We start from the raw sequence: 18,538 nt of genomic DNA, 5'->3' as shown, positions 1-18,538 counted from the left end.
GATTTTAAAAGAAAAAAAGGCTTAATACCATTTGAAACAAAGTGGTCTTCAGATATGGTGACTTGGTGTGAGATCTACACAAGTGAAGCGAAATACACAGAGAGCTGCTATACATACGATCGAAATTCATACAATTTTTGTCTTGTCATACAAAAATCAGATTTAAAATTGTCGTACGCAATGTAATTCTAAAATACACACCCGCAAAATGGGATCACATTACAAAGCCGAAGGGGGGCAAGGTGGCATCGGCTTCCAAGATTTCTGACTATTTAACCAAGCACTTATGGCATGACAAGCATGTCAACTCTTTAACCATCGTTGAAAGCTTTTGTGTGCAAGTAGAGCGAAATATTGCCCAAACGGTTGGCTGAAGGCCACTATTTCAGTGCAAACCCCTCATCTACCTGGCAGACAATTTGTGATGGACCGAATTATTTAAAGAAGGCACCAATTTAGCGAATTCAATGTGAGAATTTGGAGATATCACTGGATCACGTGATCACAATCATGTATAGACCGGGGGATCGGGGCTGGCCACGTTGGGTCGGAATCGGATACGGGGATCTCTTAACCAGTGTTGATACGAGAGACTGTAAAGCAACATCAACTTACATATCAAACATTGAGAAACTGTCGACACGTGTTGGAGATTTATCCCAACTTGAGGATAGCACCAAATGCATGAGCACAGTTACCGTACTCAGTTCTTGACTCTTACAAGGTTTGACACTTTTCTTTGTAAACAAGATATGCTAATATTCGCATGCTCCACAAAGCTACCCATCGGACATCAACTAAAATGACCTTGGCATAGATTAAATAAAATTGTAAGTTTTTACTTGATCTTTAGGTCACCATCCACCTTAGTGAGTACCTTTTCTCTGTCGTGCACGTCTGAAAATAATTTCTCGTTTGGTCACCCATTTTTAAATTGCTCCAAGCCAAGCGCACTTAACCCTGAAGTCCTTTGGAGATGAGCTTCTTGAAAAGAAGATGCACCTTATTTATATTAGTAGACTATCGTTCTCTGTCAACAAAAATGTTAAGACAGAAATAAAGCATCGGATCGAACTCTTCTTTGCTACTTGGTATCCAGAGAAGAAAATGTTTAAGACTAAAAGGCTGGTGGACCCACACATTTTGGCTAAGTTTAGTGTATGGTACTTTTGGTTGTGTAGTTACGGTTCATCTTAGGCCATTTCTTTCAAAGCTCTTCGTGGACCTTTCCCGGCGCCACTCACTGTACGAAGAAAATGGTTGCTCCTCCATCGCGGTAATTGGTCAATTTCCGGGTTAAACTTCTAAAATAACTGTTTTTATTTTTGGTTTTGAATTGAGGGCTTGTTTGGTTCATGGAAAACGAGTATAGGAAGGGAAATTTTTCTGTCAGCACCATTCATTCATTTGTTATGAAAGAATGTGTGGCACCCCGGCTCAGAGAAACCGGAACGCCCCGTATTCCAGCCCAGAGACCGAGATGAAGTCTTCTGAAATACGGCACTGCTTGACATAGAACAAATCAGCTATATTACAAAGGTAAATATAGAGGTATGATGTTACAAAGGTTCACATCAGCACGGCGATACTACACTTGCTCTATACTAGGAGCAGAACAACTAGTACTAGCGAAAATCTTCTAGCAGCGGAATAACGACGACGGTGGTGAACTCCACTCCGCCGGGACTCTGGCTGGGACACGATCTAGCTCGCACGAACGGAAAGCACGCCAAGTAAACAAACACGGCATCACCAGCAATCTGGCATGACACGTCAGGTCAGTACATTGAATGTACTTGCAAGCTCACAACAACCAAAAGCATCAAGGCAAAACAACAACATTGCATTAAGCAGGTTAATTAAATTAACAGCTATCATGATACGAAAGCAACTACTAGGCATGATATGAACTACTACCATACTGATAAACCAACAACTCAATCCCAACAAGAATCTCACTCTTGGCTAACCGGCCAAGCAATATACCATCTCGATCACGTCATGATCCACCTGATCACCTCGTGATAAAAAACATCCACATGATCACCTCATGATCAAAACATCCACATGATCACCTCATGACCACATCACAAACTGAATTATCATCCTTGAAATCATCGCATACTCATCATCGACATCCTGCCAAACTGTTACAGCTCATAATATCAACATATAAATCATCTAATAAGTCATTATGTCATGTGCGTGTTGATCGAATGGTGCGACCTAGTACAAACTTATGCCCATGACCGTGGACGCGGCTACCGATAGACTTAACACACACTCTACAGAGGTTAGTACACTAACCCACACCACGAAACCCAAGGCCTCGCACTCCCATTCGGGTGGGCCAACGGTGTTCCGACAAAACTGCTCTATTGCCCATGACACTCTCTTGGCCACTCCGACCAACTCCCCTCTGGGCTAGGTCCTGGGTGGCCCCGTGCCTACCAAAGGCATCAACGGCCACCGTCATGGCAATACGGCCACTGTTGTGGCAAAACATAAATGGTCCCAAACGGGGACAAGAGATCTCAACCAAACAACAACGGACACGCAGGGCTTATGTCCGCCTACCTGATCAGGGCAGCGCGCGCCCGTAATCTTCCCTCATTGGAGGCACCGGTGAGAGACATGAGAATAGACCTAGTTAGGACCTCCCCATAAAGGCAAATGTGGTTGCACTCGAAAAGCTCGGTTCGGTGGCACCTGACCAACTTAATGATGGAATTTAACCCCAAAAATGTAACTGTGCAAACTAATACTCTGATACCATCTATCAACCTATAATCCAAGTCATAGCAATATCCAACAAATAATCCAAGCATAATATCATCATACCAAAATACTCCGAGGATAGCATAACACTACCATCATGATGAATCCAAGAACGATATTACTACTACTCAAATATCAAGAACAAGCTATCCAGCTAAGATCCATATGTAAACATCATCTTCGAAATCATACTCCAAAACATAATATCAACTAGCATCATGATAAAAATAATTCTAGCCACTAATAATCCGAAGGCAGCATGAGATTCCAAGTAATACTCCAAAATATAATACGAGATACCAACATGAAAATAATCATAACATCGACCACTAATAATCCAACGTCAACATGACATCCATCAAATAGCAAGCATAACTCCTAGTACTCCAAACAGTAGCATGGCAATAGCAAGATCAAAAACAACTCCAAGAAAATGCCATGCACAAGGTCATGTAGCTAAAGCAACATTTATAACAAGTTCAAATAATTTAAACCATGTCATTGCAGTACAATGATGCAAATGGAGGGCGTGGCTTGCCTGGGGTGGAAGGATTCACCGGGAGAAAGTGCGGGAAACTCGCGAAAAGAATCGCCGAAAAACGTTCTCCTCGGAGGGGGCTGAATACGGGCAGGGGCAAAATGGTCATTTGAAAATGATTCCGACAAAACGGAATTGACGAAACAAAGAAGTGGGCTTTGGAATCACCTGAATCGGAGCTACGGTTAAAAAGTTGCGGCCATTCATCTGTTAGGCAGAAAAATCAACAGAATATGTGCTTTTCTGCTCTTAACTGACAAACGTTCACAAAATAGGGGTTTCGGTCGGCGGCTGAAAAAGAAAAAGCGCCTTTCCGGGAATACTTCTTCGTTGTAGAGAAATGTATTTAAGCTGAGACTGAGCAAAGTGTGTTTTCCATACACGAAAGCGTATAACCGGAAAACCGTCTCCACTTATCTGACTCAGCAGCGCCAGGTCAACGGGTGTGTGGCTGACTGGTGGGGTCTGCGGGCGGTGGGATCCATTGGCAGGGGTCTTCTTCTTCATCCCCATCGATCCCGCGCTGGACAAGGTAGCGCCGGCACCGCCGGCAGCTCTGGCCACCATCGGCTGCACCCGACCTACCAGCATGATCAGGAAATGGAGGCGGACCTGACTCGGGGTAGGGTGGTCACCCGAGAGAGCTGGAGCGGGCGGGGCGCCAGCCATGGCGGACGGCAGTGGCGGCCGACGACGGGCACCACGACACGGCTGCGGATGTGAGGGGCTGGGGAGCTGGGGTGACTCCCGGGTGATGGTGGAGGCGTTTGGTGGTGGAAGGAGAGAGGGAGCGGCTTGCCATTGCTAGAATCGTGGTGGCCAGATACAACGTCCTTGGCGGCCAACCGTGGAGTGGAGGAGCTCTGGGGCTCGAGGAAGTAGAGGGGGGTCCTGGGAAGGAGGGAGAGGTTCGTGAGGTCGAGGGCACCCGGGGCTGCTTAAATAGTCGAGAGGGAGGAGGCCGAGCTGGTGTTGCCGCAGACACGTGTGCACGCACATGCGCTCGGAGGTAGGAGACAATGGAGGAATAGGGAAGAGTCTCACGGGGCAGAGGCGGCCAAGGGAGCACAGGGAGGAAGAAGACGGCGAGCTCCAAGCCAAACCGCCACTGTTCGCCCGTGGGCGTGCATCGGCGAGCACCAGTGGGGAAGCGGACGGAGGGGGAGAGGTGCCCAGGGGAACGGCGATGATGAGGTGAAGCGAAGGGACATGCTCACGCACGCTAAGACAACGAGAGGGAGAGGGGGTCGAGCACAAACGACCACTAGACGCGGCCACTATGCACAAAGCGCGTGAAATGGTATGCGAACTGCCTAGTCTGTTGGGGAACGTAGTAATTTCAAAAAAAAATCCTACGCACACGCAAGATCATGGTGATGCATAGCAACGAGCGGGGAGAGTGTGTCCACGTACCCTCGTAGACCTAAAGCAGAAGCGTTATGACAACACGGTTGATGTAGTCGTACGTCTTCACGGCTCGACCGATCAAGCACCGAAACTACGACACCTCCGAGTTCTAGCACACGTTCAGCTCGATGACGTCCCTCGAACTCCGATCCAGCCGAGTGTCGAGGGAGAGTTCCGTCAGCACGACGGCGTGGCAATGATCTTAATGTTCTACCGTCGCAGGGCTTCGCCTAAGCACCACTACAATATTATCGAGGTGGACTATGATGGAGGGGGGGCACCGCACACGGCTAAGAGATCAAGAGATCAATTGTTGTTGTGTCTAGAGGTGCTCCCCTGCCCCCGTATATAAAGGAGCAAAGGGGGAGGGGCCGGCCGGCCTAGGAGGGAGCGCGCCAAGGGGAGTCCTACTCCCACCGGGAGTAGGACTCCCTCCTTCCTTGTTGGAGTAGGAGAAGGGGAAAGAGGGGGATAGGAATAAGGAAAAGGGGGCTGCGCCCCTTGTCCAATTCGGACTAGAGGGGGGGGGGGCGCAGGCCTCCTCCTCTATTCCCGTATGGCCCAATAAGGCCCATATACTCCCCGGCGAATTCCCGTAACTCTCCGCTACTCCGAAAAATACCCGAATCACTTGGAACCTTTCCGAAGTCTGAATATAGTCGTCCAATATATCGATCTTTATGTCTCGACCATTTCGAGACTCCTCGTCATGTCCTCGATCTCATCCGGGACTCCAAACTCCTTCGGTACATCAAAACTCATAAACTCATAATATAATTGTCATCGAAACCTTAAGCGTGCGGACCCTACGGGTTCGAGAACAATGTAGACATGACCGAAACATGTTTCCGGTCAATAACCAATAGAGGAACCTGGATGCTCATATTCGCTCCCACATATTCTACGAAGATCTTTATCGGTCAGACCGCATAACAACATGCGTTGTTCCCTTTGTCATCGGAATGTTACTTGCCCGAGATTCGATCGTCGGTATCTCAATACCTAGTTCAATCTCTTTACCGGCAAGTCTCTTTACTCGTTCCGTAATACATCATCCCGCAACTAAATAATTAGTTGCAATGCTTGCAAGGCTTATAGTGATGTGCATTACCGAGTGGGCACAGAGATACCTCTCTGACAATCGGAGTGACAAATCCTAATCTCGAAATACGCCAACCCAACATGTACCTTCGGAGACACCTGTAGAGCTCCTTTATAATCACCCAGTTATGTTGTGACGTTTGGTAGCACACAAAGTGTTCCTCCGATAAACGGGAGTTGCATAATCTCATAGTCATAGGAACATGTATAAGTCATGAAGAAAGCAATAGCAACATACTAAACGATCAAGTGCTAAGCTAACGGAATGGGTCAAGTCAATCACATCATTCTCCTAATGATGTGATCCCATTAATCAAATGACAACTCTTTTGTCCATGGCTAGGAAACATAACCATCTTTGATAAACGAGCTAGTCAAGTAGAGGCATACTAGTGACACTATGTTTTGTCTATGTATTCACACATGTATTATGTTTCCGGTTAATACAATTCTAGCATGAATAATAAACATTTATCATGATATAAGGAAATAAATAATAACTTTATTATTGCCTCTAGGGCATATTTCCTTCACAGTCACCATGCGACATGGCACGGGGACGACTGTAGGGGACGGCAAACCTTGTCTGGGGGCTAGTCCTTCCAGGGTGGAGCATTAATGCAGCTATGGCTTGGTCTGATGTGCTGTGGTTAAATGGTAGTCATCGTCTGAAGTTTACTGCAGTAAACTTGGTCGTGCACTCGTGATCAACATAAACTTGATTGGGGTCAATGGAGTTGTCTGGGGTGATTAGCTTAGTAAGGACTACAATCCTGGTGAGTTTGAGGATAAATGGGCCAATAATCACTAGGGTTGCTTTGTAAGTGCCATTATAGTCTAGAAACTTGATCAAGATGATGCACTCACATGGAGTGATGAAATGGGATGAAACTTGGCAAAGCCTCATGATATGGACATATAAAGATGCCGTAAAAATCTCATACCAAAAGGACAAGCCAAAATGGTACTTGCTTCACAAACATCCTCTTTGTCCAGAAATTTGGAATAATTTTGGTGATCAAATGGCTCAATGAAATGATGCAAAATTTGGTGGAGAGATGTTTTATGGGTAGGATCATGATCTGGTAATTTATCAGAATTATTGAAGCAATATAAAATACACCTGCTTCACAAACTGAAAATATTGCCAGAATCAAAGATATGATCATGTGCTCACATAGATGATTGGATGGGGCTGAGATTTAGTGGAGGAGGTTAATATGAGCACATGAAGGAGTGTGACAAATTTCATCTCATTTGAATACTCCTAGCTAGTACTTCCTTCACAAAGCCTTCTGTCTAACAGAAACTTTGAAAAATCACTGAGGAAGATTGGCTAGGCAAATTAAGTTGAATTTTGGTATGTGGAAATTATTTGGATGTAGAGGCATGTCCAAAAGGTTTGCGAGCAACTAGGAAAATATAAATGACACTTCCTTCACAAAGTGCCATACAAGGCAGAATAGGAAAAAATAATATTGGGGAATTATTTTTGGGCTAGGAAAGGAAACTCTGGGCATATTTGAGCAACATATGACCCAAATAAATTATGAGAATTATTTGGGAATTTTTAGATGTACAGAAATGTATGTTGCTTCACAACCTAGGGCAAATGAGGTTATTCCTTTAATGAAAAAGGAATTTTCCCCAAGAAAAGAATATTGGGATTTGGGCTAGGATGGCAATGGCATGGTTTTGGAATGAGTATGAGGGTGATGAGTCACTTGGGAGAGGAAATGAGGATGATCTCCCAGGCCACAGAACCACTCCAAAAAGTAAAAACAGAGCAAAAACCAAATAAATCAAACGAAAAAAGAAAAGGGCCAAAAGCCAGGTTGTTACAACTCCCCCCCTTAAAGAAATCTCGTCCTCGAGATTTGGTTGCTCAGGGAACAAGTATGACTTGAGGACACCATTTCCAACTCGCGTATCCTTTTTTCCTTTATTTATTGTTCACCCAAGAATTTCAAATGATCAACTTACCTTCCTCTGGGGTGGTTTGCTTCACCTTTCCTCAAATTCTGACGGGAATTTGCTCACATAGCAAATCCTTTTGCTGACGTGAATTTTCTCATATCTGCGGTGATATCCAATGGATCTGTGCATATATTTTTCCTTTGGTCATGAAAACCTTTTTATTCTGCCATGGGGTTGCTTCAAATAAATGCAGGCCTTCTGGGTTCAATAAATGCTAAGAATCATGGCCATTCTCCTGATGGGATCTGATTGCTCACAAGTGTCACTGCTTTATCTTGATTTATTCCTTTGACTCGAGCATGAGATATGTACCAAAGATTCGACTGCCTTCTGTCATGGGTGATATAACGGAATATGGATTTGTATCTGTGTCATACCTCAAATATTTACATCTTCTGACTGGCCCGACAGGGGGCTAACGGACAAATGCTTTTCCTGACAGACTAAATGTGTACTTGATTCCGTCAGTGAGTATATCGAGTCTGAACTGATTGTGTTGGCTCTTGATGTATCTCTGATGTCGGTAATACCCATCTATGGTAACCGTCTATGGGATGCTTTATCACTACCGCTGAAATCAAGTTGCTGAGGTTGCAAAGGAATCTTGGGCCTGACGGAATAGACTTTGACATTCCACACTAACCATTCTAAGCGGGTCAGCGGGGTATAAAGTCCTTGTAGAACAGTGTAGGACTTTGAGGGTATGACTTTGTGAATCCATATGACATCATGGCCTCCAACTTACTTGGGTATCCGGACCCCGATGGTCGTGCAAAAAAATCATCATACCTTTGCTGGCAGTCTCATCATTTGACGGTCATGATTTTGTTTATCAGGGTACCATACTAAAATAATCTGGACACATGTCCTTGATTCTTCATATGACCATGGATGTGGTGAGTGCATTATTCCTTGTGCTTGTTTTCTGACCTGGGTCCGCACACACACGACATATATTCGGGGCATGTAGCTGTACGGAGCTCATTGGTGAGGCCAATCATACAAGAAGGTGACAAGGTTTTATGATATCTCCTTTTCGGTTGCGGGAATAATGACCTTGATGACCATTGTCAAGACGGTTGACGCTGTGATGTCATCTCCAAATCTTGTCAATCCTTGTAATTCATGAGATGTATCTTTGCTCATCTTCCGTTGCCTGACTCGTGAGGTTGTTGAATCCTTACTTTTCTCAGGTATGTCTGCTTAATCCCTGTCACGTCTTGTATGAGTGACTGATATGACTGGGGATGCATGCTCACCATATATATAAGAAGAATATGCTACCGAACACACGATCCTTGCGGTAGGCATATGTTTTGACTGAGTGATATTTTTGACCAAATTATTGCAAATCTGATCCTTAAACTGCATTGTCATATACTGCCAATTCTCCGCATAATCTATAAGGACGGTGTAATAGTGTGATACTAACGCAGACTGAATGGCTTACGAGAGAAGCCATCCGATTAGCTTACTCAGGAAGAGTCGTTAACTTCTGCTTGAAGCTTTTGTCTGGGTAGGGTGCAAAGGAAGTCTCGATAGCTTACACACAAAGCTTGACCTGAGTACTGTGCTGGAGAAGCATGCGTTCCGTACTTAAGGAGCTTCTCCTCGGTTTGCTTGTTGAGAAAATTCATTTCTGTCTGTCAGAAGCTTTTACTGAGGTATCTTGCTATGAAAGACGAGGTATCATGGGCCTGAAACTGTTCACATATCATGCTGAGGCAAATTGAGGAGCCTTGCATCATAAATTTCTTCTAAGAGCGTGTGGAGGAAGGCTGAGTTTCTTATATCCAAAACTTCATACTAATATGCATACTGAAATCATACACACGCCCATAATATTCTGTGGCTGATTATTTGCATGTGAAAAAAATGATTTAACTATCTTTTTTGGCCATAACATATTCTGACTTTCTTCCCGAGTATAACATATTTCAAGCATCGTTCATTTCTGAGCCAAACTTTGTATATGAGCCATACCTTTGACTAAAAATATTCCGTTGGTCATGCAACTGACTTGTCTTTCTGCTAGCTGGATCCTTACTGCTGTGAGGATTTTGTACTGATGTAGACTCTATGCTGATAATCAAGACACCATTGGTATTATGAGTACATATTAATACTATAATGCAGTTGACTGGGTAGACCATAATGTTTAGCTGAGCTTCTTCCAAATATTTGAAAGCCTTATTGCTCCTTCACGTCCGGTGTCGGTTGATGACAAATTTCCATAAGGGGAAAATAAGGTAACACCGAGGGCCCAAAAAGAAAGAAAAAAAAGAAACAACTCAACTAAACAAAAGCACACAACAATCAATTCACACACAAACAAGTCACATATTACTACTAGTCACACAATATGTATGCCTACTTAAGCACACACATTTCACGGAATCTCCGGTAATACAATCTAGCATGTTGTGACGGTGTGCACGAGGACGAATAAATGTGTGGAAGAATTGGTGTAAACATCGCTACACCAAGGGCTAGCATAGCCAGGTAGCAACCTTGACTAGCTCGGAGGTGAGTATGTACTTGGTAACCATGTAGCGGGACACGAATGTCGCGACCACATTATTATCAAGCGGACGGAAACAGATCCGTACCCGCCCAAGAAATAGGATAGCGGGGAAAACTGAGTCGGCCCACATTGCCCTTTTTATGATGAGTGGGACCATTAGTGGTTGCCAACACGACAAGATAAAAAGGACGATCCGGGATAGAAGCATGTCCATCACTGAAAAGATCGATGGGCTGGAAGAAAGACATCAGCGCGATACCTGAGCACCATTTCTACAAACAGTGTCGGGATCACTTGGCATCACTCTGCTGGGACAGAAATGACACCAAACACCGAAACAAAAAGGAAACTGGAGGAAACTGAAGAAATGCAGAGGTTGAGCTGTAGTGGATCAGGATATGATGCCATCTACACTCACCAGATAATTCGTTAGCAACAAATACTAAGGCTATATGCATGCTACGCAACAAACAAATGTAGCAATCAAATGCAACCAACAAGATAAATGCTATACTACCGGTTTCTACCGCTCGCGCTGACTAGGGCGTCCTATAGCAAGACCTGCTCGAATACCAAGCGGTGTGGCACCCCAGCTCAGAGAAACCGAAATGCCCCGTATTCCAGCCCAGGGATTGAGATGAAGTCTTTTGGAATACGACATTGCTTGACATAGAACAAATCAGCTCTTATTACAAAGGACAAATACAGAGGTCTGATGTTACAAAGGTTCACATCAGCACAGCGACACTATGCCTGCGATACTACACTTGCTCTATGCTAGCAGCGGAACAACTCGTAGCAGCAAAATCTCCTAGCAGCAGAATAACAACGACGGTGGTGAACTCCACTCAGCAGGGACTCTGGCTGGGACACGATCTAGCTCGCACGAACGGAAAGCACGCCAAACAAACAAACACGGCATCACCTGCAATCTGGCATGACACGCCAGGTCAGTACATTGAATGTACTTGCAAGCTCACAACAACCAAAAGCATCAAGGCAAAACAACAACATAGCATTAAGCAGGTTAATTAAATTAACATCTATCATGATATGAAAGCAACTACTAGGCATGATATGAACTACTACCATACTGATAAACCAACATCTCTATCCCAACAAGAATATCACTCTTGGCTAACCGACCAAGCAATATACCATCTCGACCACCTCATGATCCACCTGATCACCTCGTGATCAAAACATCCACATGATCACCTCGTCACCACATCACAAACTGAATGATCATCCTCGAGATCATCCCATACTCATCATCGGCATCATGCCAAACTGTTACAACTCATAATATCAACATATAAATCATCTCATTCCGTCATGTGCGTGTTGATCGAACGGTGTGACCTAGTACGAACTTGTGCCCATGACCGAGGACACGACTATCGATAGATTTAACACACACTCTGTAGAGGTTAGTACACTGTACCCACACCATGGTACCCATGGCCTCGCACTCCCATTTGGGTGGACCAACGACATTACGACAAAACCGCTCTATTGCCCATGACACTCTCCCGGCCACTCCGACCAACTCCCCTCTGGGCTAGGTCCTAGGTGGCCCTGTGCCTACCAAAGGCATCAATGGCCACTGTCGTGGCAAAACATAAACGGTCCCAAACGGGGACAAGAGATCTCAACCAAACAACACCGGGCACACAAGGCTTATGTCCGCCTACCTGATTAGGGTAGCACGTGCCCATAACCTTCCCTCGTTGGAGGCACCGACGAGAGGCATGACAATAGACCCAGTTAGGACCTCCCCATAAAGGCAAATGTAGTTGTATTGGAAAAGCCCGGTTCGGTGGCACCTGACCAACTTAATGACGGAATTTAACCCCAAAAATATAACTATGCGAACTGATACTCTGATACCATCTATCAACCTATAATCCAAGTCATAGCAATATCCAACAAATAATCCAAGCATAATATCATCATACCAAAATACTCTGAGGATAGCATAACACTACCATCATGATGAATCCAAGAACGATATTACTACTACTCAAATATCAAGAACAAGCTATCCAGCTAAGATCCATATGTAAACATCATCGCCTAAATCATACTCCAAAACATAATATCAACTAGTATCATGATGAAAATAATTCTAGCCACAAATAATCCGAAGGCAGCATGACATTCCAAGTAATACTCCAAAATATAATACGAGATACCAACATGAAAATAATCATAACATCAGCCACTAATAATCCAACGGCAACACGACATCCATCAAATAGCAAGCATAACTCCTAGTACTCCAAACAGTAGCATGGCAATAGCAAGATCAAAAACAACTCCAAGAAAATGCCATGCACAAGGTCATGTAGCTAAAGCAACATTTTTAACAAGTTCAAATAATTTAAACCATGTCACTGAATTACAGTATTGCAAATGGAGGGTGTGGCTTGCTTGGGGTGGAAGGATTCACTGGGAGAAATTGCGGGAAACTCGCAAAAAGAATCACCGAAAAACGTTCTCCTCGGAGGGGGCTAAATAAGGGCTGGGGCAAAACGGTCATTTTAAAAATGTAAAAACTGAAGGAAATATGCCCTAGAGGCAATAATAAAGTTATTATTTATTTCCTCATATCATGATAAATGTTTATTATTCATGCTAGAATTGTATTAACCGGAAACATGATACATGTGTGAATACATAGACAAACATATAGTCACTAGTATGCCTCTACTTGACTAGCTCATTAGTCAAAGATGGTTATGTTTCCTAACCATAGACATGTGTTGTCATTTGATTAATGGGATCACATCATTAGAAGAATGATGTGATTGACATGACCCATTCCGTTAGCCTAGCACTTGATCGTTTAGTATACTGCTATTGCTTTCTTCATGACTTATACATGTTCCTGTAACTATGAGAAATATGCAACTCCCGTTTACCGGAGGAACACTTTGGGTACTACCAAACGTCACAACGTAACTGGGTGATTATAAAGGAGTACTACAGGTGTCTCCGAAGGTACATGTTGAGTTGGCGTATTTCGAGATTAGGTTTTGTCACTTCGATTGTCGGAGAGGTATCTCTGGGCCCTCTCGGTAATGCACATCATTATAAGCCTTGCAAGCAATGTGACCAAATGAGTTGGTTACGGGATGATGCATTACGGAACAAGTAAAGAGACTTGCCGGTAACGAGATTGAACTAGGTATTGGATACCGACGATCAAATCTCGGGCAAGTAACATACCGATGACAAAGGGAACAACGTATGTTGTTATGCGGTTTGACCGATAAAGATCTTCGTAGAATATGTAGGAACCAATATGGGCATCCAGGTCCCGCTATTGGTTATTGACCGAGAATGGTTCTAGGTCATGTCTACATAGTTCTCGAACCCGTAGGGTCCGCACGCTTAACGTTACGATGACAGTTTTATTATGAGTTTATAAGTTTTGATGTACCGAAGTTTGTTCGGAGTCCCGGATGTGATCACGGACATGACGAGGAGTCTCGAAATGGTCGAGACATAAAGATTGATATATTGGAAGCCTATGTTTGGACATCGGAAAGGTTCCGGGTGAAATCGGGATTTTACCGGAACACCGGGGGGTTACCGGAACCCTCCCGGGGGTTAATGGGCCTTAGTGGGCCATGAGGGAGAAGAGGAGGGCCGGCCAGGGCAGGCCGCGCGCCCCCTCCCCCCTAGTCCGAATAGGACAAGGAAGGGGGGGGGGCGGCGCCCCCCTTTCCTCTTTCCCCTCCCCCCTTTCCTTCTCCACCAAGGCAAGAGGGGGGAGTCCTACTCCCGGTGGGAGTAGGACTCCTCCAGGCGCACCCCAAGGGGGCCGGCCGCACCTCCCCCTCCCTCCTTTATATACGGGGGCAGGGGGGCACCCCATAACACACAAGTTGATCTACGGATCGTTCCTTAGCCGTGTGCGGTGCCCCCCTCCACCATATTCCACCTCGGTCATATCGTCGCGGAGTTTAGGCGAAGCCCTGCGCCGGTAGAGCATCATCATCGTCACCACGCCGTCGTGCTGACGGAACTCATCCCCGAAGCTTTGCTGGATCGGAGCCCGGGGATCGTCATCGAGCTGAACGTGTGCTGAACTCGGAGGTGCCGTACGTTCGGTGCTTGGATCGGTCGGATCGTGAAGACGTACGACTACATCAACCGCGTTGTCATAACGCTTCCGCTTACGGTCTACGAGGGTACGTGGACGGACACTCTCCCCTCTCGTTGCTATGCCATCACCATGATCTTGCGTGTACGTAGGAATTTTTTTGAAATTACTACGTTCCCCAACAGTGGCATCCGAGCCTAGGTTTTATGCGTTGATGTTATATGCACGAGTAGAACACAAGTGAGTTGTGGGCGATATAAGTCATACTGCTTACCAGCATGTCATACTTTGGTTCAGCGGCATTGTGAGATGAAGCGGCCCGGACCGACATTACGCGTACGCTTACGCGAGACTGGTTTCACCGCTACGAGCACTCGTTGCTTAAAGGTGACCGGCGGGTGTCTGTCTCTCTCACTTTAGTTGAACCGAGTGTGGCTACGCCCGGTCCTTGCGAAGGTTAAAACAGCACCAACTTGACAAACTATCGTTGTGGTTTTGATGCGTAGGTAAGAACGGTTCTTGCTAAGCCCGTAGCAGCCACGTAAAAATTGCAACAACAAAGTAGAGGACGTCTAACTTGTTTTTGCAGGGCATGTTGTGATGTGATATGGTCAAGACGTGATGCTATATTTTATTGTATGAGATGATCATGTTTTGTAACCGAAGTTATCGGCAACTGGCAGGAGCCATATGGTTGTCGCTTTATTGTATGAAATGCAAACGCCCTGTAATTGCTTTACTTTATCACTAAGCGGTAGCGATAGTCGTAGAAGCAATAGATGGCGTAACGACAACGATGCTACGATGGAGATCAAGGTGTCGCGCCGGTGACGATGGTGATCACGACGGTGCTTCGAAGATGGAGATCACAAGCACAAGATGATGATGGCCATATCATATCACTTATATTGATTGCATGTGATGTTTATCCTTTATGCATCTTATCTTGCTTTGATTGACGGTAGCATTTTAAGATGATCTCTCACTTAATAATCAAGAAGTGTTCTCCCTGAGTATGCACCGTTGCGAAAGTTCTTCGTGCTGAGACACCACGTGATGATCGGGTGTGATAGGCTCTACGTTCAAATACAACGGGTGCAAAACAGTTGCACACGCGGAATACTCAGGTCATACTTGACGAGCCTAGCATATACAGATATGGCCTCGGAACACGGAGACCGAAAGGTCGAACGTGAATCATATAGTAGATATGATCAACATAGTGATGTTCACCATTGAAACTACTCCATCTCACGTGATGATCGGACATGGTTTAGTTGATTTGGATCACGTGATCACTTAGATGACTAGAGAGATGTCTGTCTAAGTGGGAGTTCTTAAGTAATATGATTAATTGAACTTAAATTTATCATGAACTTAGTACCTGATAGTATTTTGCTTGTCTATGTTTGTTTGTAGATAGATGGCTCGTGCTGTTGTTCCGTTAAATTTTAATGCGTTCCTTGAGAAAGCAAAGTTGAAAGATGATGGTAGCAATTACACGGACTGGGTCCGTAACCTGAGGATTATCCTCATTGCTGCACAGAAAAGTTACGTCCTGGAAGCACCGCTGGGTGCCAGGCCTGCTGCTGATGCAACTGACGACGTTAAGAACGTCTGGCAGAGCAAAGCTGATGACTACTCGATAGTTCAGTGTGCCATGCTTTACGGCTTAGAACCGGGTCTTCAACGACGTTTTGAACGTCATGGAGCATATGAGATGTTTCAGGAGTTGAAGTTAATATTTCAAGCAAATGCCCGGATTGAGAGATATGAAGTCTCCAATAAGTTCTATAGCTGCAAGATGGAGGAGAATAGTTCTGTCAGTGAACACATACTCAAAATGTCTGGGTATAATAATCACTTGATTCAACTGGGAGTTAATCTTCCTGATGATAGTGTCATTGACAGAATTCTCCAATCACTGCCACCAAGCTACAAGAGCTTCGTGATGAACTATAATATGCAAGGGATGAACAAAACTATTCCCGAGCTCTTCGCAATGCTAAAAGCTGCGGAGGTAGAAATCAAAAAGGAGCATCAAGTGTTGATGGTTAACAAGACCACCAGTTTCAAGAAAAAGGGCAAAGGGAAGAAGAAGGGGAACTTTAAAAAGAACAGCAAGCAAGTTGCTGCTCAAGAGAAGAAACCCAAGTCTGGACCTAAGCCTGAAACTGAGTGCTTCTACTGCAAGCAGACTGGACACTGGAAGCGGAACTGCCCCAAGTATTTGGCGGATAAGAAGGATGGCAAAGTGAACAAAGGTATATGTGATATACATGTTATTGATGTGTACCTTACTAATGCTCGCAGTAGCACCTGGGTATTTGATACTGGTTCTGTTGCTAATATTTGCAACTCGAAACAGGGACTACGAATTAAGCGAAGATTGGCTAAGGACGAGGTGACGATGCGCGTGGGAAATGGTTCCAAAGTCGATGTGATCGCGGTCGGCACGCTACCTCTACATCTACCATCGGGATTAGTTTTAGACCTAAATAATTGTTATTTGGTGCCAGCGTTGAGCATGAACATTATATCTGGATCTTGTTTGATGCGAGACGGTTATTCATTTAAATCAGAGAATAATGGTTGTTCTATTTATATGAGTAATATCTTTTATGGTCATGCACCCTTGAAGAGTGGTCTATTTTTATTGAATCTCGATAGTAGTGATACACATATTCATAGTGTTGAAACCAAAAGATGCAGAGTTGATAACGATAGTGCAACTTATTTGTGGCACTGCCGTTTAGGTCATATCGGTGTAAAGCGCATGAAGAAACTCCATACTGATGGGCTTTTGGAATCACTTGATTATGAATCACTTGGTACTTGCGAACCGTGCCTCATGGGCAAGATGACTAAAACGCCGTTCTCCGGAACTATGGAGCGAGCAACTGATTTGTTGGAGATCATACATACTGATGTTTGTGGTCCAATGAATGTTGAGGCTCGCGGCGGGTATCGTTATTTTCTCACCTTCACAGATGATTTGAGCAGATATGGGTATATCTACTTAATGAAACACAAGTCTGAAACATTTGAAAAGTTCAAAGAATTTCAGAGTGAAGTGGAAAATCATCGTAACAAGAAAATAAAGTTTCTACGATCTGATCGTGGAGGAGAATATTTGAGTTACGAGTTTGGTCTACACTTGAAACAATGCGGAATAGTTTCGCAACTCACGCCACCCGGAACACCACAACGAAATGGTGTGTCCGAACGTCGTAATCGTACTTTACTAGATATGGTGCGATCTATGATGTCTCTTACTGATTTACCGCTATCGTTTTGGGGTTATGCTTTAGAGACGGCCGCATTCACGTTAAATAGGGCACCATCAAAATCCGTTGAGACAACACCTTATGAACTGTGGTTTGGCAAGAAACCAAAGTTGTCGTTTCTTAAAGTTTGGGGCTGCGATGCTTATGTGAAGAAACTTCAACCAGATAAGCTCGAACCCAAATCGGAGAAATGTGTCTTCATAGGATACCCAAAAGAGACTATTGGGTACACCTTCTATCACAGATCTGAGGGCAAGATTTTCGTTGCTAAAATCGGATCCTTTCTAGAGAAGGAGTTTCTCTCGAAAGAAGTGAGTGGGAGGAAAGTAGAACTTGATGAGATAACTGTATCTACTCCCTTGTTGGAAAGTAGTTCATCACAAGAACCGGTTCCTGTGACAACTACACCAACTAGTGAGGAAGCTGATGATATTGATCATGAAACTTCAGATCAAGTTTCTACTGAACCTCGTAGGTCTACCAGAGTAAGATCCGCACCAGAGTGGTACGGTAATCCTATTCTGGAAGTCATGTTACTTGACCATGATGAACCTACGAACTATGAGGAAGCGATGATGAGCCCAGATTCCGCAAAATGGCTAGAGGCCATGAAATCTGAGATGGGATCCATGTACGAAAACAAAGTATGGACTTTGGTTGACTTGCCCGATGATCGGCAAGCCATTGAGAATAAATGGATCTTTAAGAAGAAGACTGACGCTGATGGTAATATAACTGTCTATAAAGCTCGACTTGTTGCGAAAGGTTTTCGACAAGTTCAAGGGGTTGACTACGATGAGACTTTCTCACCCGTA

This window comes from Triticum aestivum, chromosome 5B (assembly GCF_018294505.1).
Source record: "Triticum aestivum cultivar Chinese Spring chromosome 5B, IWGSC CS RefSeq v2.1, whole genome shotgun sequence".
In the NCBI taxonomy this organism is placed as follows: Eukaryota; Viridiplantae; Streptophyta; class Magnoliopsida; order Poales; family Poaceae; genus Triticum; species Triticum aestivum.
This window is presented reverse-complemented; position numbering follows the sequence as displayed.